This window comes from Schistocerca piceifrons, chromosome 8, assembly GCF_021461385.2.
Source record: "Schistocerca piceifrons isolate TAMUIC-IGC-003096 chromosome 8, iqSchPice1.1, whole genome shotgun sequence".
Taxonomy (NCBI): domain Eukaryota; kingdom Metazoa; phylum Arthropoda; class Insecta; order Orthoptera; family Acrididae; genus Schistocerca; species Schistocerca piceifrons.
Window position 1 is genome coordinate 292,981,041 of NC_060145.1, and position 21,586 is coordinate 293,002,626.

Consider the following 21,586-nt stretch of genomic DNA (forward strand, 5'->3'; position numbering starts at 1 on the left):
CTATTCCACTGCCAGAGGTATAAGAACGACTTTCGTTGATAACTTTCGACTCGGTCTTTTCCGGACGATCGTTCCTTCCCTCGAATTAGTATAATAACCTAACTCCATCAATAGAAGATATAAGATGAACATCAGCAAACGCAAAACAAGAATAATTGCATGTAGGCTAATTAAATCAGGTGATGCAGACGGAATTGGATTAGTAAATGATACATTTAAAGTTTGTAACATCATTAGAGAATCACTGTGTACAAAAGCGCTATACAAGCGAAATGCACTTCCAGGTTCAAAATGGCTCTGAGCACTATGAGACTTAACATCTATGGTCATCAGTCCCCTAGAACTTAGAACTACTTAAACCTAACTAGCCTAAGGACAGCACACAACACCCAGCCATCACGAGGCAGAGAAAATCCCTGACCCTGCCGGGAATCGAACCCGGGAACCCGGGCGTGGGAAGCGAGAACGCTACCGCACGACCACGGATGCGGGCGCACTTCCAGGCACCAGTATTATATTTCCTATCTCCAATCCAGGTTCGAATCCTGCCTCGGGCATGGATGTGTGTGATGTCCTTAGGTTAGTTAGGTTTAAGTAGTTCTAACTTCTAGGGGACTTACGACCTCAGCTGTTAAGTCCCATAGTTCTCAGAGCCATTTGAACCATCTCGAATCCTTAAATTCTTTTTTTATGACCGGATTATTTCAACATGAACCAGCTTCACAGTTAACTGTATCAGTTACAAGAATGACCGTCCAACTTTTCAGCAAAACCTACAAGCTGTGACACAGGATTCTGGTACGTAGCATGAAAATCCAACACATAAACTTATTGTTAGAGGTACTCTGTGAAGCGGACCGTGTCATGATATAAAATATTCAACGTTGCAGAGCGAGCGACGTGGCACAATGGAGATTTCCTGGACTCGTATTCGGGAGCATTTCAGATCAGGGTCCCGACACAAGAATATACACTATGTGATCAAAAGTATCCTGACACCTGGCTGAAAATGACTTACATGTTCTTGGCGCCCTCCATCGGTAATGCTGCAATTCAATATGGTGTTAGCCCACCCTTAGCCTTGATGACAGCTTCCACTCTCGCAGGCAAACGTACAGTAAGGTGATGGAAGGTTTCTTGAGGAATGGCAGCCCATTTTTCACCGAGTGCTGCACTGAGGAGAGGTATCGATGTCGGTTGGTGAGGCCTGGCACGATAATCGGCGTTCCAAAACATCCCGAAGGTGTTCTGTAGGATTCAGATCAGGATGCTGTGCGGGCCAGTCCATTACAGGGATGTTAATGTCGTGTAACCACTTCGCCACTGGCCGTTCATTATTATCGATAGTGTTGAGAGATGGAATCGTCATCCCCGAATTGCTCTTCAACAGTGGGAAGCAAGAAGGTGGTTAAAACATCAATGTAGGCCTGTGCTGTGATAGTGCCACGAAAAACGATAAGGGGTGCAAGCCTCCCCCCCCCCCCCCCCATGAAAAACGCGATCACATCATAACACCACCGCCTCCGAATTTTACTGTTGGCACTACACACGCTGGCAGATGACGTTCACTGGGCACTCGCTATACCCACACCCTGCCATCGGATCGCCACATTGTGTACCGTGATTCGTCACCACACACAATGTTTTTCCACTGTTCCATCGGCCAATGTTTACGCTCCTTACTCCAAGCGACCCGTCGTTTGGCATTTACTGGCGTGATGTGTGGCTTACGAGCAGCCGCTTGACCTTGAAATTCAAGTTTTTTCACCTCCCGCCTAACTGTGATAGTACTACCAGTGGATCCAGATGCAGTTTGGAATTCCTGTGTGATGGTCTGGATAGATGTCTGCCTATTACACATTACGATCCTCTTCAACTGTCGGCGGTCTCTGTCAGTCAACAGACGAGGTCGGCCTGTACGCATTTGTGCTGTACGTATACCTTCACGTATCCACTTCAGTATCATATCGGAAACAGTGGACCTCGGGATTTTTAGGAGTGTGGAAATCTCGCGTACAGACGTATGACACAAGTGGCACCCAATCACATGACCACGTCGAAGTTCGTGAGTTCCGCGCAGTGCCCACTCTGCTCTCTCACGATATCTAATGACTACTGAAGTCGCTGATATGGAGTACCTGTCAGTAGGTGGCAGTACAATGCACCTAATATGAAAAACGTATGTTTCTGGGGGTGTCCGGATACTTTTGATCACATAGAGTAAGCATTTCAAGGATTTTCTAAATCACTTAAGGCAAATACCAGTTTCTTTGGGAAAAGGCCACAGCCAGTTTCCACGTCAACCATTGGTCATTATATTTCTTCTATTAATGACCTTATCGTCGATTGAAACTTAAAACCTCAATCTCCATTCCTTCAATGCTTCGGTCGCTATTGCACTAGTTCTTCATCAAGATGACGATGTTTGCACGACTAGCTGATGCACTTACGAAGTATGTAACAGGAAGCCACTCTCGCACTCCTGGCCCCCAATTCTTTAAGGAATCAAACTCTCATATATAAAGCAGCTTCAGGCGTCTCGTTACTCTATAGATGAGTTAAAGTTTCAAATATTTGACTAATAGTCCGGGTAATTTCTCCTCCGTTTCTAGAAAAGCTAATTTTTGACGCTACTCAATGTTTATGGCATAACATCTCCTGGACTATGTGTCGCACAGTGATAATTTTGCAGGTGCATTCAGTGGTATAAGTGGCTACTAGGTGCAAAGTGTGTTGCTAGTAAGTTTAATAGTAAAGAAGTAATAAATTAAAACGCCATGCTTAATACTGAAGTTTTATTGTATCAACAGTGAAGATGTAGTAGGCGATAAACTGTTTTCCCTTCATTATTTTCTCGGGCGGTGTCAGAGAGAAGTAGTTTCGTCAAGGTATGAAATATTGTGTAAAGTTTGTTGGAAGTCGCTAACTGCTCTCATTTTCAAATACTGGATTAATGTAGACAGGGTAATACGAGCGCCCTGAGTAACTTCGTCTCGTAAAATATAGACCTACACAGTTTCCAACTTTAAAACTAGAGTTCCTGTTTTAAACCTTTCATATAAGATGGTGTGATATTCCTGCCTTTGGTCGCCAGTATTTTATCTTGCTAGAATCTCTCCTAGATGCAACTTGATACACGTGAAATAGCATATGGTAGAACGGTGGGGTGAGGTACAAGCTAATTAATGGCTCTAAGCACTATGGGACTTAACATGTGAGGTCATCAGTCCGCTAGACTTAGAACTACTCAAAGCTAACTAAGGTAAGGACATCACACACATCCATGCCCGAGGCAGGATTCGAACCTAAGACCGTAGCAGCAGCGCAGTTCCGGACTGAAGCGCCTAGAACCGCTCGGCCACAGCGACCGTCGAGGTACAAGCGACAGATGGCACAGTATGTACCATTCCCGTGAGAGAGTCCGCCAATTGTATGGAAATTGTTTCTGATTGGTCGGCACATTCGGGTGCTAGGCACCAAAATGCCTAACTTTTCTTATTAAACATTTATATACTTTGTATTGTATTTAACTCAGTTTTCAGTATGACAATCTCTCATGGTTACCTTAAGAGTTCATCATTTTTGTTTATTATATTTCACTAGTTATGAGAAACATCGCTGCGATCAGGTAGCACAGTGATCAGCAACAGGTGTTTTGTTTGTGGTGGCCCGAGGCGGTACGGCTTCCCCGGTTCGCAGCTGTGGGGCTCGTCTCTGACCGGTGACGGTCATTATCGGACACTGGCCTATCCACAGCAGGCACTGCGCCACTGCACCTCAACTGGAGGCAAGAAATGGGGAATGGCGTGGCATCCGACTCCGGCAGCACAGACATTGTCACACTACACACTCCTCTCCGAGTGTTCCTGCGCGTGTGTCTCAGAGGAAAACAGAAAATTCAGGTAGGGGGAGGTGGTGGAGGGGTGGGGGTGGGAGTGGCCTGCGTAAGAGTCTGGATTCGAGTTACCCTGTGGCTAGCATTCTACCAGTAAACCCCAGATTTGCAACCGGACTCCAGTGTATATGAATCAGTGTCAAACGTCTGATTACTTTATAAATGAGTTAATGTGTTAAGCGTGTAAACGTGAAAAAGCTTCAAGATCAGTATGTGTGTGAAATCTTATGAGACTTAACTACTAAGGTCATCAGTCTCTTAGCTTAAACACACTTTCTTTCTTTCTTTCTTTCTTTCACTGGTGCCAGGTCCCGCGCTGACGCAGGGTCGGCATTGTTAGGAACGGATTTAGCAAGGTTAGTGGAAAGGGGTGCCCAGATGCCCTTCCTGCCGCCACCCCTACCCCCAAAGACGGAATTAGTGTACCCCTGCTGTCTGCATCTAGTGTAAGTCATGGAAAAGTGCGAACGTGTTCAGATGTCTGCGAGTCGTGTAACTGAGGCGGAACGTGGGGATCAGCACGGTATTCACCAGCGGGATGTGGAAAACCGCCTAAAAACCACATCCAGGCTGGCGGGCACACCGGCCCTCGTCGTTAATCCGACGGGCGGATTCGATCCGGGGCCGGCGCGCCGGCCCGAGACCAGGAAGCAGCGCGTTAGCGCCCTCGACTACCCTGGCGGGTCCTAAGCTTACACACTACTTAAACTAAATGCCCGAGGGAGGACTCGAACCTCCGCCGGGACCAGCCGCACAGTCCATGACTGTAGCGCCTTAGACCGCTCGACTAAGCTTGAAAAGGTCAACTTTGTTGCAACTCCCTGGGTGATAACTTTATCAAACACTGAATGAGTCTAGCGTGAGTAATACGCGCTCTGTTTCAAGCAAAAGGTAGTTTTCCAGGCATCTCGATGTTATAACGTTATATCTCCTGAACCATCAGGCGTACAATGATACAGTTTTGCAGGTACATTCAGTGCAATATATCGATACTGTGTTCAATGTTTGTGACGAATGGAGTTAGTAGTAAAGCAGTAATTAATTAAACAGCCATGCTTGATGTGGCAACTTTATTGCATGAACAGCTAAAATGTAGTCGGCTAGCCGGCCGCTGTGGCCGAGCGGTTCTAGCCGCTTCAGTCTGGAACCGCGCGGCCGCTACGGTCGTTGGTTCGAATCCTGCCTCGGGCATGGATGTGTGTGACGTACTTAGGTTAGTTATGTTTAAGCAGTTCTAAGTTCTAGTTGACTTATGACCTCCGATGTTAAATATTGCACTCATTTTTAGGTTTTAATATAAATTTTCTTTTGTTTTGTTATAGAATCTGAAGATCGTCATTGTATGGCCGAAATCGGTTATGGCTGTGTCATAAGAATGTGATTGCGTCTATAAATAAACAAAAAGTTTTTACAAAATAATCAATCACTCACTCCATTGACAAAACGTCGTTTTTTTCCAAAAACTTAACTGGGAATTGCAGAGTAGTCATGCAGACGCTGACTGTCCTTAAATTTTGCAGGGCAAAATAGTTTTACTTGAAACGATTCTTTAAAGAATCAGAGATGGGTAGGGGGTGGGGTGGGAGAGAAGTGTTATCGGTAAGATTCTAAACCAGTGTCAGGCGACTGGACAAAAGCGTGAAGAGAGAATATGGACCCTCCTACGCGGTAGCGTGGACGGCAACGAGCTAACGTGAACACCCACATCTGCTGAGGACGGTGTTAGAGGGCCGTAAACTGCGATCATGTTTCCAGAGATTGGTATTTTCCTGCCTATTAAGGCCTGGAGTAACTGCGGTCGTAAAGCACGCTGTGGCCGCCATACTGGCTACGTGGTCGCCCTTGGACTTGTGCCGGGAAGGGCAGCCACACTCTCGCCTACCCTCGCCGAGCAGAGGTTGTCATTAGTCCGGAGCAGACCAGACTCAGCAGCGGCATTATCGTCGGCTGGGCAGCGTGCACAAAAAAAGCTCTAATGATAAATAATAATTAGGGCCGGCGGAGATTGGAGCCGGGGTGGGTGGGAGAGGAGGGCCCGGTCACAATTAGCGGCCCAGAGGCGCCGCCCTAACGACGGGTAACCACGGGGGTGCCTCAGGGCCGCAGGAGGCGTCGCCCCAGGCTGGCGGCGTGGGCGGTTTCTGCTGCGCAGAGTGTCGCCGTCCTCTCACCAGGTGCCGCCCTAAGGACCAGGTGCGCTGCCCATAAACAGTTCAGGGACAGTAGCTCGCTGCCTGGCACTTCGTCCAACTCGATCGTTGGCCAGTGAGTATCGGGAACAATTACTGTAATAACTGAAGTAAGTCGGCAGTAAAGATTCCCCGTTTCGCTACAAACCCAATATTCGGTAGGTGATTTGAAATTTGAAAAAAGTGATCCAGAACACCCAGTATCCACAGCTTAGGAGCACACTGTTCATGAACACACGCACATGCGTGGAAGAAGGTTTCCCAGAACACACGGGCTTTTTCTGCTGACACTAACCATACATTAAGACTACACAGTAATATACATACATATATGCACAGCAATAAGAGACCACGAACAATGAGCACAATTATGCCGGATCGAATCCGCCCGGCGGATTAACGACGAGGGCCGGTGTGCCGGCCAGCCTGGATGTGGTTTTTAGCGTTTTTCCACATCCCGCTAGGTGAATACTGGGCTGGTCCCCACGTTCCACCTCAGTTACATGTGTCGCAGACATTTGAACACGTCCGCACTATTTCGCGATTTACACTCGACTCTGACAGTTGGGGTACACCGATTCAGTTCTGAAGGGTACGGGATGGCGGCAGCTAGGGCATCCAGCCATCCCTGACACTAAATCCGTTGTAACCACGCCGACCCTGCGATCGCTGCGGGACTATGGCGTTAGCGAAAGAAAGCAAGAGAGCGACTGTGACAAAGGGCAGATTATTATTACGCAGAGCCTGTGAACGAGTATCTCGAAAACGGCGAAGCTGGTCGAATGTTCACGTGCTACTGTCGTGAGCATCTATGCAAAGAGCTAGAAGGACTGTGAAACTACCACTTGATGTTAAAATGTTGCACGTCCACGACTCATCACAAAACGTAGGGTTCGGAGACTTGTCTGCTCTGTAAAGCAGTACAGATGGTGATTTGTGGCACCTCTGCCGAAAGAGCACAGTGCTAGTGCACACACAAGTGTTTCGGAGCAAATCGTCCATTGTACGCTGTTGAATACGGAGCTCCGCAACAGACCACACCTACCTGTTCACATGTTGACCCAACGACATCGTCACTTACGATTACAGTGGGCACGAGACCACAGGGATTCGACTGTCGATCAATGGAATCGTCTCCGCTCTTCTGGTGAATCCAATTTTTGCTACATTACATCGATGGTCGTCTCCTCAAACGCCGTCATCGAGGCGAACGGCGACTCGAAAAGTGCAGCACGCCACGGACGCAGGCTGGTGGGAGCGGTATTAAGCTATTGGAAACATTCTCCTCCGCCTGCATGGGACTTGTGGTAGTAATCGAAGACACACTGACAGCTGCGAACCACCTGCGTCCCTTCATGCTTGATGTCTTCCCAGACGATGATTTCCTCGTTCAGCAGGGTAACTGTCCGTGTCTCGGAGCCAGAACCGTGATACAGTGGTTTGAGGAGCATTTTAACGAACTCATGTTGACGTCTTGGCGACCAGATTCGCCTGATGTAAATCCTATGGAGCCCATCTGGATTGCTTTTGGGGGCCATCAGGGCGTATGCAAATCAGCGGCCCGTTATGTACATGAATTACATGACCTTTGCGTAGACATCTAACACCTTATACATCCATAAACCTACCAACAAACTGTCAGATCAATGGTGTATTTTGTTCCGAAGACGAACAAACAAGCCATTAAGTAGGTGGTCACAATATTTTGGACCATCAGTGTAAATACAAATATTTCAAAAACAACACATGAAGAGTACCTGCAGACACGATACAAGAAACTTGCCTACATGCAACGTAATAACAGTCTCCAGTGAGAGGACAGCGACTCCCCACAGTGACAGCGACAACAGTGAAAACGAAGAGGGAGAGGAGGAGAAGGATGATGAGATGTAACAGTAAATAACACACCTAGAATTAAAATGCACCTAGAATTAAAATGCCAAAATACACTGACATATTATAGATATGTACCAAATGATAGTTAAGGTTAACGAATAGAAGGGTAAACCTAATGTAGTGTACTGGGAATATAGCCAAGAAAGCACCCTATATTGTACATGGATGAATACCTAAAGTTAATGCATAGGATTTGAAATACCATTTCTCCACTAAAACGAAACTCCGTCAGAAGAGGTCTAGGAAGGTACTGACCGACCGCCGTGTCATCCTCACCCTAGTGGCGTCACTGGATGCTCTCCCAGCCCCATTTAATTGTAGTTCTTAGGCGGCTTCACTTCGTGACCAGCAATAGTGCGGTATTTGCCGCCATTTCGTGATACACCGCTCTGCCGGCCGTTGATAGTTTTCGTGATCGGAGCCGCTACTTGCAGGTCAAGTAGCTCCTCAATTTGCCTCACAAGGGCTGAGTGCATCCCGCTTGCCAACAGCGCTCGGCAGACCAGACCGTCACCCACCCAAGTGTTAGGCAAACCCAACAAACCCCACTTCCGTTGTCTGACGGGAACCGGTGTTACCACTGCGGCAAGGCCGTTGGCATTTCTTTACTACTAACTACAAACTATTTTGTTCTGACTGACGGTCAACAGCTCGAAGAAACCATTCCGAGGTATACAACACCAGCCACAATTGGTGATAGCACCAATAAATATCTCTTCTATCCTATTATGTTTTTACCTTCTTCTTAAAACAACAAAATTTTATTTACGCTTCAGGATCAAATTATTGTTATTTTCAAAAAAAGTATTATTGTGCCAAATCCTGCAGAAAAAAACAAAAGAAAAAGCTACAAAAAGGACGAGAAACTAAAAGTGTAATACATGCGATCTCTTTTAAAATATCAGGTAGCAAGTTTTTGAATTTGCAGTAAAAACCAAAACAAATAATTTACATTAGCATCTGTAAATGCCACGAAAAAGACAATATTATAACCCGGATTCTTCTCTGAAACGAATAAAGCACACAGAGAAGTCTCAGCCACTGTCCGTTCCAGAGCGCATAGAAAAGAAAGAGATCAGAGTTTCGTATTGCTTCGGTGACCACGAGTTCGACGAGACTAATCGCAGGTATACGACTCAATTAATTAAAAATCAATGAGATTAGTAAGTCAGTTTACACATTAAGATCAGTTTTCTCCAGCGAACTATAACCATTGATGATTTGCCTGAGTAGAGACTATCAATTGTATGCGGCATAGAAGTTTTCATGATTGTCTATTAACTTATCCGGAAAATGCGCAAGATGGGTAAGATCGGTAGATCATCGGGGTCGTTATCTTCAAATTCAAGCTGCAGCCTTGCTGCGGTGGAAGGACTCTAGCCCCACCCACGTTTGGAGAACTGGCACCAACACATGGTCACCAACCTGAGCGTCAAGAGCCTCATCGGCTGGAAACGGTGGGGATCTCTTGCTTTGCTATCCCAAGAGCAATTGGCTACGGGGACATTTTTCTATGGGACATGGCACACTACTGTACTGCACCCCATGCTACAAAACTCTGGAGAGACGCTCTCCCAGCCCCATTTAATTGTAGTTCTTAGGCGGCTTCACTTCGTGACCAGCAATAGTGCGGTATTTGCCGCCATTTCGTGATACACGACCTCTTTTCCATCATCTTGAAAGCAACCGTGTGTAGATTCAGTCAGGTTTAGTCAAGACGTTTCCCTATAAAACACTTATGGCAACTTCGTCCATGAATAAATGCAATTACACGATTTGCATTGTGAGTAATCAGTATTACGATTCCATCAAAGTTAGAGCGGTAGCTTTCGTCCCACCGCCCCTCTTCGTGTGTTCGTATTATGTGACTCTTCATGATTAACTGCTCTCGATCTTGATTCTCAAACCTCAGCGTTCAACCCAGTTTTTAAGATTATCACTGTCTCTAGGGACTCGACGAGTAATCCATGTTTCTCGTTTCGTCCTGTGGATTTTTCATGTACATTTAGCTCCTCCTGCAGCAAGCCAGCGGCTCGCTGTACAGGCTAGAATGATGGGTTTGTTAAATTCCTTCTTTGCGACGAGACTGTGTCGCATTTATAAGTCCCCATGAAAAATATATCTGATTTGAGTTGGAGTAGGACAGAACTAATGACACGTCATTTATATATATAGTTCAAAAGAGTGTAGGTCCCAACACCGAGCCCTGAGGAGCGCCTGATACTACCTGGAGGGTAAAAATCGTAGAGGGAGACCAAGAGATGAATACACTAACGAGATTCAGAAGATATAGGTTGCAGTAGGTACTTGGGGATGAAGAAGCTTGCACCGGATAGAGTACCATGGAGAGGTGCATCAAACCAGTCTCTGGACTGAAGACCACAAAAACAACAACTGTGTTTTGTGATGCGTACTGACTCCATAAATAAATAGAATGAAAAAGTCATTCAGTGCATGGATGACAATAAATCGAAAAGTAGAGACACTTGGGGATGGAAATTTACGAATGACAGTTGGTAGATAACTTGTTGCGCAGACCTGTGCTCCTATTGAGTCAGGACGACACTAGAGGGAGACGGGTAGATACAAGCCCGGTACAGGAGATAGCCGTCGCTTAAGCCCCTTGCAATCCCCTTTTGATCTCGGGGCCCCGGCACGAGCTTAATGCATCCTGGAGCGTGCTAACGGGCGAGCGGCCAAGACTCGAGCTGAAAGCACTTCCGTGTTCCTGGGCAGGCGGCCCAACAAAGAAAAAAGGGACGCGCGGCGGCGTGGCGGGACGGGGCGTTCTTGCTAAGTCAGCATCTCACAAGGGCTGCGCCAGACCCCAGCCGCCGGCCACGACGGGTCGATGCTTTAAGGGCGACTGCCTACCGAGACTTGTCGCGCGGCTGCCGGAGACAAACGGTCAACCGGCAGCACCAGGCTTACAGCACTCTGTCTCATCATTGCCTGAAGTTGTTATTGTGCTCTTGAGTCAGAATACAGGTCTGATCCACCTAGGCTATCCTTTTCAAGTCGCCTCATCCCTTCACAACTATTGCAAGCTACATCCACTTCCACGAATGGTGCAGGCTCTGGCAGTTGACCTCAAAGGTAAATAAATATAACAGGTTGCACAAACACAAGAAAAGAAATCCACCACTGTGCAACTACATTATTGATGACAAACTGTCTATCGTAAAATATCTGGGAGTAACTATCAAATGGTTCAAATGGCTCCGAGCACTATGGGACTTAACTTCTGAGGTCATCAGTGCCCTAGAACTTAGAACTACTTAAACCTAACTAACCTAAGGACATCACACACATCCATGCCCGAGGCAGGATTTGAACCTGCGACCGTAACGGTCGCGCAACTCCAGACTATAGCACCTAGAACCGCTCGAACACCCCGGCCGGCAAGTTACTATCCGGAGCGACCATAAACGGAATGACAACATAAAACAAATAGCAGAAAAAGCAGATGCCAGACTGAGGTTCGTAGGAAGAACATTTAGGAAAGGTAACTTCGCTTACAAGGCGTTTGTTTGACCGATTCTTGAGTATTATTCATCTACAGGGTGGCGCACGAAATGTGTTTCCATTTTGTTTTTGAACATAAACTTTATTGTCAATACAATCTGAAAGGAACATATACTAAAATTAAGAGCCGTACATGGAGATTTGTTCTAACTCAGCACATGCTCAATATGTCCACCATTTCGTTTCCTAACTTCCTTCAAACGAACACTGGAGTTAGTGATTACCCTCCGGCACATGTCTTCCGTAATTTCACTGCAAGCTTGAAGAATAAGTCTTCTGAGCTCCATTAAATCACGTGGACGTTTCGGGGAAATTTTTTCCTTTAGGTACCCCCAAAGAAAAAAGTCACATGGATTGAGGTCTGGACTATTGGGTGGCCAATTTTGTCCGTCATTGAAGCGACCTGGAAACCTGAGTGAAATGATCCGCATGTCGAAATGCTCGTGCAAAAACTACAACACAGTGTTTGCCGTATGTGGCCTTGCTCCATCTTGCATGAACCACAGCGTGTTGAAGGGCAGGCAGTAGCAAGAAACTGTGGAATTTAATGGAGCGCAGAAGACTTATTCTCCAAGCTTTCAGTGAAATTACGGAAGACATGTGCCGTAGGGTAATCACTAACTTCAGTGTTCGTTTGAAGGAAGTTAGGAAACGAAATGGTGGACATATTGAGCATGTGCTGCGTTAGAACAAATCTCAATGGACGGCTCTTCATTGTAGTATATGTTCCTTTGAGATTGTACTGACAATAAAGTTTATATTCAAAAACAAAATGGTAACACATTTCGTGCGCCAGCCCGTATATCTGGGATCCTTCATTATCTTCTATATTCACAAATGATCTGGCGGATGGTTGTTTGCTGATGATGCTGTGGTGCACGGTAATGTGTCAAAGTTAAGTGACTGTAGGAGGATGCAAGATGACTTAGACAAAATTTCCAGTTAGCATGGAGAATGGCAGGTAGGTCTAAATGTAGAACAACGTAAGTTAATGCGGACGAACAGGAAAAACAAACCCGTGATGTTCGGATACTGCATAATAGCCTACTGCCTGACACAGTCACGCAGTTTAAATATCTGGGCGTAATGCTGAAAATCACTATGAAATGGAACGAGCATGTGAGGATTGTGGTAGCGAAGGCGGATCGTCGACTTCGGTTTATTGGGAGAATTTTGGGAAAATGTGATTCATTTGTAAAGGAGACGCTGGTACGACCTGTTCTTGAGTACAGCTGGAATGTTTGGGATCCTCACCAGGTCGGATTAAAGGAAGACATCAAAGCAATTCAGATGCCGGCTGCTGGATCTGTTACCGGTAAGTTCGAACGACACACAAGTGTTACGTAGATGCTTCAGGAACTCAAATGTGAATCCCTGGAGGTGAGGCGACGTTCTTTTCGAGGAACACTACTGAGAAAATTTAGAGAGTCGGTATCTGAAGCTGAGTGCAGAACAATTTTACTGCCGCCAACAAACACTTCGCTTAAGGACCACGAACACGAGATTTCGCTTAAGGACCACGAGGATAAGATACGAAAAGTTAGGGCTCATACCGGGGAATATAGATAGTCGATTTTTCCTCGATCTGTTTGCTAGTGAAAGAAGAAAGGACAGAAGTAGTACTGGCACAGGGTACCCTCTGCCACGCACCATACCGTGGCTTGCGGAATATATATGTATATCTAGATCCGTACTTCGTAGGACTGATAGAATAGATAGAGAATATTGAAGAGCTGAGCGTACCGTCACGGGATTGTCTGATAGGTACTAGAGCGTCATAACTAATTCCAGTGGCAAACGTTACAAGAGAGGCGTTGCGAATCACGAAGAGATTTACTTTGAAATTTTGAGGGACCTTTTCCGGGAAGAGTCGGACAACATACTACTTCCTCATACATACATCTCGCAAAGTGACCAAGACGAGAAAATTCGAAAAATTTCAGCTAATACAGAGCAATACTGACCATTACTCTACCCAAGTGTCATTCGCGAGTGAAACAGGGAGAAAGAGGGGGGGGGGGGGCAGTTGATGGTGCTAGAAGCACTCTCCGCCACTCACCGTTAGTTAGTATGCGGAATATTTGTAGATGGAGATGCGCCTACTCTCTGTATTCTAGTGTTCGTCTCCCTAGACAGTTTTAAGCCCTCGTACTCCCCTCCATTTCTAAATTAACTATTTGTTGGCGCAATGTCCTGTCAGCTGCGAAGGGTAGCCGCGTGGTCTCAGGCGCCTTGCCACGGTTCGCGTGGCTCCCCCGTCGGAGGTTCGAGTCCTCCCTCGGGTCGGGCATGGGTGTGTGTGTGTGTGTGTGTGTGTGTGTGTGTGTGTGTTGTCCTTAACGTAAGTTAGTTGAAGTTAGATTAAGTAGTGTGTAAGCCTAGGGACTGATGACCTCAGTAGTTTGGTCCTGTAGGGTCTTAGCACAAATTTCCAATTTCCTGTCAACCTATTACTTATTTCATGAGGTTTCGGGACTGCATCTGGATGACGTGGACATCTTGCTCTGATATTTCGGCTGACAACAAATGTGTGTGTGAAATCTTATGGGACTTAACTGCTAAGGTCATCAATCCCTAAGCTCACACACTACTTAACCTAAATTATCTTAAGGACAAACACACACACCCATGCCCGAGGGAGGACGAACCTCCGCCGGGACCAGCCGCACAGTCCATGGCTGCAGCCCCTTTGACCGCTTGGTTAGTCCCGCGCGGCTGGCTGACAACAATTCAGACATTTTCAGATAAGGTTTACGCTGTAGATTGCTGGTTTACGTCGCTAAGTTTTTACAAGAAATTGGAGCGATGGAGCATGCGCACACATTACCCCCGCATGATCTACGCTCGACCGACCTCTGTCAGATGTAGCGCCCTGCGCCCTCTGTCGTATATTGCGCGGCGCAAGTGCATACGTAACGGTAATACTCTAAACACATCCTCTTTAGAATTGTGGGACCAAAAATGTTAATATTTAATGGTCAAAATCATAAAATTAACATTTGCTAGACGCGTCGTTAGCTGTAACATTTTATATTTCTGAAGATTCTAAAGAAATCACCTTATGTCATGCATTATCAAGGCGAAAGCCGCCATAACGATTAATTAGATCTTCGTAAAATAAAATAATTTCACACAGTTCCATAATTGAATCCCAGTAAGATCTCTTTGTAGCAAGTCTTTACGTGCCAGAGTAATCAATAGGCAATTCATTGGTCAGACGACATGTACAGAGCGTGGAAGGTGCTTGAAACATAATCGCTGCATCCGCCTTTTGCGGCACAGTAAAACAGCCTAGCCGAGTCTTGTATCTCGATAGGACATACGTTTCGCTGAAGACCTAATTAATCGTTGTACCGGCTTTCATCTTGATAATGTGCGACACCGATGATTTCTCTAATATCTTCAGCAAGACAATTTTTTTACCTTATAACTCGTCTAGTAACTATTAATTTCATTATATTAACCACTGAATTCTAATATTCGTGGACCTTCATTTCGATAGAAGGTGTGCATGCAATGTCACCGCGCAACAGATGTAGGAGTATCAGACTGAGTGAACTAAACTCGACCGAGGGCGTTTTGGACCGGTAACATGCGTTCATGCGCCATATTTTGGTATAACCTTAGCAGCGTACATAAGCGGTCCCCAGTGAAAAATTCTGCTGAAGATGGATCAATGGTTGTCAGCCGAAATATCGTTATTAAATAAAAAAATTTGTATTCATCATTGAAATGTTTCGATTTACTGTGTTTTTCACCTGGACCTTCAGGAAAGCGCAATAGAAATAAAACTGAGACACTGAGTCTTTAAATAATTGCAACCCTTTGCCCGACATAGAAATCGCAAGGTAAAAGAATCAGAACACTTTTCATTCGCACGTATATGTCAAAGATGTTGTTTTGACAAATCCTACGTAGTGTTCCTAAAATGTTCAGAATATACTCATACAAATCACGCAAAACGTGAGGGTAGAACGGGATAACTATCTGTCAAAGGCACTTCATCTTCCCAGAAGACGATCAAAACGTAAGCCCATCTAAACATTTTGCTATGTTTTGGCGATCTTCTGCAGTCACTTCGGCAAACATTCGCCTGTTTTGCGATGAAAATTATGAATGAGTGCACTTAAAATCTTCGTTGTAGGCACATAATTGTATTGTCTATCTGAGTAACTTGCATCTCCACACTATTGAAATGTATGGAGCTGAATCCGTAGATGGCTGCTGGTACTTGTACACGTTGGTAGCCGGCTGCGGTGGACGAGTGGTTCTAGGCGCTTCCGTCCGGGACCGCGCGACTGCTGCGGTCGCAGGTTCGAAACCTGCCTCGGGCATGGATGTGTGTCGTGTCCTTACGTTAGTTAGGTTTAATTAGTTCTAAGTTCTTGGGAGCTGAGGACCTCAGATGTTAAGTCCCATAGTGCTCAGAGTCATTTGAACGATTTGAACATGTTGGTAAGTCAATGACACTACTGTCAATAAACACTCAAGTAGTCCCTATGTAGCACTGCGATCGACCCGCGAAGCGTGAAGCGTTTCTCACTCCATTTGTAATGCGAATGCTTAAATAAACATCAAATAGTTGAAAATGCCCTGATTTCATCACAAGCTTCGATATTTGAACATATCCTGGTTTTTCAGAGACCCTTTTCAGTACACATACGGCCTACGTTAAAACACATCCTTTGTGTCTTCAGGGAAGATACAACCTATTGCATGAGGTTCTGTAGAAAATTTTTCATTTCTGCTGCTACAGTTGCTCGCTGGACCTGACATTTGGTTTTTAGTGAAACTCCAAATCCTCGTCTCTGAACGATATCTGGTATAACTTTCTGTTCCTCCCGTTCATATTCACATTCCAGCTGGAATTTTAACCTCTCTTCGCAGCACTCACTTTCATCTTGCAGACATACCCTGGCGATCGTAACAAAATAGGGCAGCATATAATTTAAAGGATCAACTGTTCAAAATTCCATGAGTTTTGATGTTTCCGAATTGAGGTCAACACATGTTTTACAGATTTGTATTCATTTTGTCCGTGTTTCTTTCCAACTGAAATTGCTGCTCGAGACCTATTATCACTATCATCTGTTCCGTCCTTGACTCTCCCGTACTGCCTATTCAAACTCATCAGGTATTTACTCTGACTGCTGATATCCACATCTTAAAGCTCGCTATTCTTTCACAGTGGTTCTGTACGGCCGATTCCATTTTAACTAGAAAATCCAACCAACTGTAACGAAACCTCCGCATTCTGGCCCAGATGGGCCTATGCCGTCATTTGTATGCAGTATGGAGAGGCTTGGAATCAACTCACACAACGCTCCTTTTCGCTGTCGGCTTTCTTGACCTTGGAGCCTCTGCTTTTCTATCATGTAGCCCCTCAGTTGATATCACGACCCTGAGTGGACTCCGTTCCAGTCCTCCCACTGAGAAAAAATCTCTGGCAGGACCAGGAATCGAAACTGCGTCCTCTGTACAGCAACCAGACAAGCTGATCTCTGAGTTATAAATGTGGACTAAGAAAATCCCAATTAAGATACCTTTTTATATTTCGGATTAAGTGTCACATATCTGTAGACTTGTGAGTTTGTAGATCTCAGTACAAAACATTATAAATTCAGCTCTTGGATTTTGAACAGTTGAATCTTCACGTTCCATCCTGCCTTATTTTGTTACAATCGCTAAGTATAAGAATCATGCTGTCATGCACCTAATCTGCTCTGTTGCCTCCTGACTAGAAATCCATCCTGTCACGGTCGCCATGTATGATTCTAACATTTATACGTGCCCTGCATGCCCAAATTCTACCGCACGCCCACACAGCAACTGGACCGCTCACCCTCTGAACAGGCACTACTGAAACAGTCGAGAACTCAGACAGCTACATACTCACTTTTTGGCTGATAGCTCCCTGTATCAGATAAGCCACGCTCCAGGCTAAGTAGGCAGATTCATCAAGGTTCCCGCTTTTGTGCCGCACCGCAGCCCGATAGCTGTGTCTAACGAATAACTGCGAGGCGACGGCGTACAAACGAGGCCCGCCGTACAACTAATAGCGCTCCCACGGGCGACACAATGCCACCCGTAATGACGCTCGCTCGCTGTTATTGCCGCCGTCCCAAGTTTATCCGGGCGGCCGGCGCGAGGAAATAATAAACATGTCCGCGGGACAATTAACAGCGGCGGCGAGTCTCGTTACAGGCGCTGCTAACGAACAGGGCCGCTTCCAATACTGCCCCTGCTATTACTACCGATTTACAACGGAAACTTAACTATCAGGTTCGGAGGCGCACCAGTGTTCTTTGTCTCTCCCTTCTTTAAGACTGAGCAGTCACCAGTTGCGTTGCTGTAACCATTAACGTACGCTCCATCTTTGCCGGCAAAGACTGTTTTCCTCGTTTCTTCTATTACTAGACATAATAACACCCGCCATAAACTGGTCGGCAGTACTGGATACAGAAGCTGGAGAAACTCTGGGGTCTGCATGATTTGCCTGCAGGCTCCTCAGCGAAGCGCATCTCGAGGGGTTGGACAAAATTATAGAAATCCACCAAATATGACGTGAAATCAGCTTGATTTCTCCTCCAGCGGTAATGATGTAATACACAGAGTGAACCCATACTCTATAGACAAAATGTGGGAAACTGTTCACAGATATTTGCTAAGTATTTTGGTATAATGGACCCGCGGTAACCGGTGGCTCGTTACGGAGTAATAGCATTTCATTTGATTTCTTATGTCCATTTATCTTTGCATCCGTATTGCACTGAAAATAAAGGTTGTAAGAATTATAAGTGCTGATATTTTTATTAGTAACTGACAACATTGTACTAAAAAGCATTACATAAGTGTTTAATTCGTTTGACGACTAATAATTATAGCTATTAACAGTAGTGCATTTTTAAACTGGTTAGTGTCTACAAGTAAATGGAGCAAGAGCAAACCATTAATGTTTATTTTCCGCTGGGCAGCAGGTCAGGTGTTGATGGGTGGAAGCGTGGATGAAAAAAGGTTCCACAGCGACGGGAGCTACGCCAGGAACTTTGCCATCGTCTGAGAATTGTTACATTAGCCTAAGCTTTGTATTGCACGTTTTTGGGATTGCGCATTACAGGATTTTCACTGTTGTGAAGGTAATTTAGCAGAAACAAAGGCAGTTAACAAACTGCTTATGTAACGAGCCACCGGAGATCACGAGTCCTTGTGTACTCCAGAGAAAATGTTATAGACTTTTTTTTTTTTTTAATTTGGGTCATTAGTCTTATGACTGGTTCGATGCGGACCCCACTAAATCTCTCTTGTACCAACATCGTCATCTCAGATTAGCACTTGCATCCTTCATCTTCAGTTATCTGTTGGATGTATTACAATCTCTGTCTTCGCCTAGAGTGTTTGCCCTCTACAGCTGCCTCTGGTACCACGGAACTTATTCCCTGATGTACTATCGTTATGGTCCCTCTTCTTGTCAGTGGTTCCCATATGTTCGTTTCTTCGTTGATGCTGTGGAGAACCTCTTCATTCCTTATGTACATCTACATAGATACACCGCAAGGCACCGCACGGCGCGTGGCGGAGGGTACCATGTACCACTACTTGTCATTTCATTTTCTTCTCTACTCGTAAATAGAGGAACGACTGTCTATATACCTCCATGTATGCCCTAATTTCGCGTGTGTTATCCTCCTGGTCTTTTCACGCAACGTATGATGGTGGCTGTAGAATCGTATAGCAGATAGCTTCAAAGGCCGGTCCTGTAAATTTTCTCAATAGTCTCCTTCAAAAAGAACGTACCCTTCTCTCCAGGGATTTCCATTTGAGTTCCCGTAGCATCTTTGTAACACTTGCTTGTAGTTCGAACCAACCAGTAACAAATCCAGCAGCCCGCCTCCGACCTGCATCGACGTCTTCCTTTAATCCGACCTAGTATAGATCCCAAACGCTCCAGCAGTACTCAAGAATAGGTCGTAGTACCGTCCTACATGAGGTCTCCTTTACAGAAGAACAACACTTTCCTAAAATTCTCCCAATAAAGCGAAGTCGACCATTCTCCTTCCTCACACACTCCTCGCCCCATTTCAGATCGCTTTGCAACTTTATGCCAAGATATCTGCTTTACTGTATGATTACATGATGATGGCGTCCTCTTGGGTAAAATATTCCGGAGGTAAAATAGTCCCCCATTCGGATCTCCGGGCGGGGACTACTCAAGAGGATGTCGTTATCAGGAGAAAGAAAACTGGCGTTCTACGGATCGGAGCGTGGAATGTCAGATCCCTTAATCGGGCAGGTAGGTTAGAAAATTTAAAAAGGGAAATGGATAGGTTGAAGTTAGATATAGTGGGAATTAGTGAAGTTCGGTGGCAGGAGGAACAAGACTTCTGGTTAGGTGACTACAGGGTTATAAACACAAAATCAAATAGGGGTAATGCAGGAGTAGGTTTAATAATGAATAGGAAAATAGGAATGCGGGTAAGCTACTACAAACAGCATAGTGAACGCATTATTGTGGCCAAGATAGATACGAAGCCCACGCCTACTACAGTAGTACAAGTTTATATGCCAACTAGCTCTGCAGATGACGAAGAAATTGAAGAAATGTATGATGAAATAAAAGAAATTATTCAGATTGTGAAGGGAGACGAAAATTTAATAGTCATGGGTGACTGGAATTCGAGTGTAGGAAAAGGGAGAGAAGGAAACATAGTAGGTGAATATGGATTGGGGGACAGAAATGAAAGAGGAAGCCGCCTGGTCGAATTTTGCACAGAGCACAACATAATCATAACTAACACTTGGTTTAAGAATCATGAAAGAAGGTTGTATACATGGAAGAACCCTGGAGATACTAAAAGGTATCAGATAGATTATATAATGGTAAGACAGAGATTTAGGAACCAGGTTTTAAATTGTAAGACATTTCCAGGGGCAGATGTGGACTCTGACCACAATCTATTGGTTATGACCTGTAGATTAAAACTGAAGAAACTGCAAAAAGGTGGGAATTTAAGGAGATGGGACCTGGATAAACTAAAAGAACCAGAGGTTGTACAGAGATTCAGGGAGAGCATAAGGGAGCAATTGACAGGAATGGGGGAAATAAATACAGTAGAAGAAGAATGGGTAGCTTTGAGGGATGAAGTAGTGAAGGCAGCAGAGGATCAAGTAGGTAAAAAGACGAGGGCTAGTAGAAATCCTTGGGTAACAGAAGAAATATTGAATTTAATTGATGAAAGGAGAAAATATAAAAATGCAGTAAGTGAAACAGGCAAAAAGGAATACAAACGTCTCAAAAATGAGATCGTCAGGAAGTGCAAAATGGCTAAGCAGGGATGGCTAGAGGACAAATGTAGGGATGTAGAGGCCTATCTCACTAGGGGTAAGATAGATACCGCCTACAGGAAAATTAAAGAGACCTTTGGAGATAAGAGAACGACTTGTATGAATATCAAGAGCTCAGATGGAAACCCAGTTCTAAGCAAAGAAGGGAAAGCAGAAAGGTGGAAGGAGTATATAGAGGGTCTATACAAGGGCGATGTACTTGAGGACAATATTATGGAAATGGAAGAGGATGTAGATGAAGATGAAATGGGAGATATGATACTGCGTGAAGAGTTTGACAGAGCACTGAAAGACCTGAGTCGAAACAAGGCCCCTGGAGTAGACAATATTCCATTGGAACTACTGACGGCCGTGGGAGAGCCAGTCCTGACAAAACTCTACCATCTGGTGAGCAAGATGTATGAAACAGGCGAAATACCCTCAGACTTCAAGAAGAATATAATAATTCCAATCCCAAAGAAAGCAGGTGTTGACAGATGTGAAAATTACCGAACTATCAGCTTAATAAGTCACAGCTGCAAAATACTAACACGAATTCTTTAAAGACGAATGGAAAAACTAGTAGAAGCCAACCTCGGGGAAGATCAGTTTGGATTCCATAGAAACACTGGAACACGTGAGGCAATACTGACCTTACGACTTATCTTAGAAGAAAGATTAAGGAAAGGCAAACCTACGTTTCTAGCATTTGTAGACTTAGAGAAAGCTTTTGACAATGTTGACTGGAATACTCTCTTTC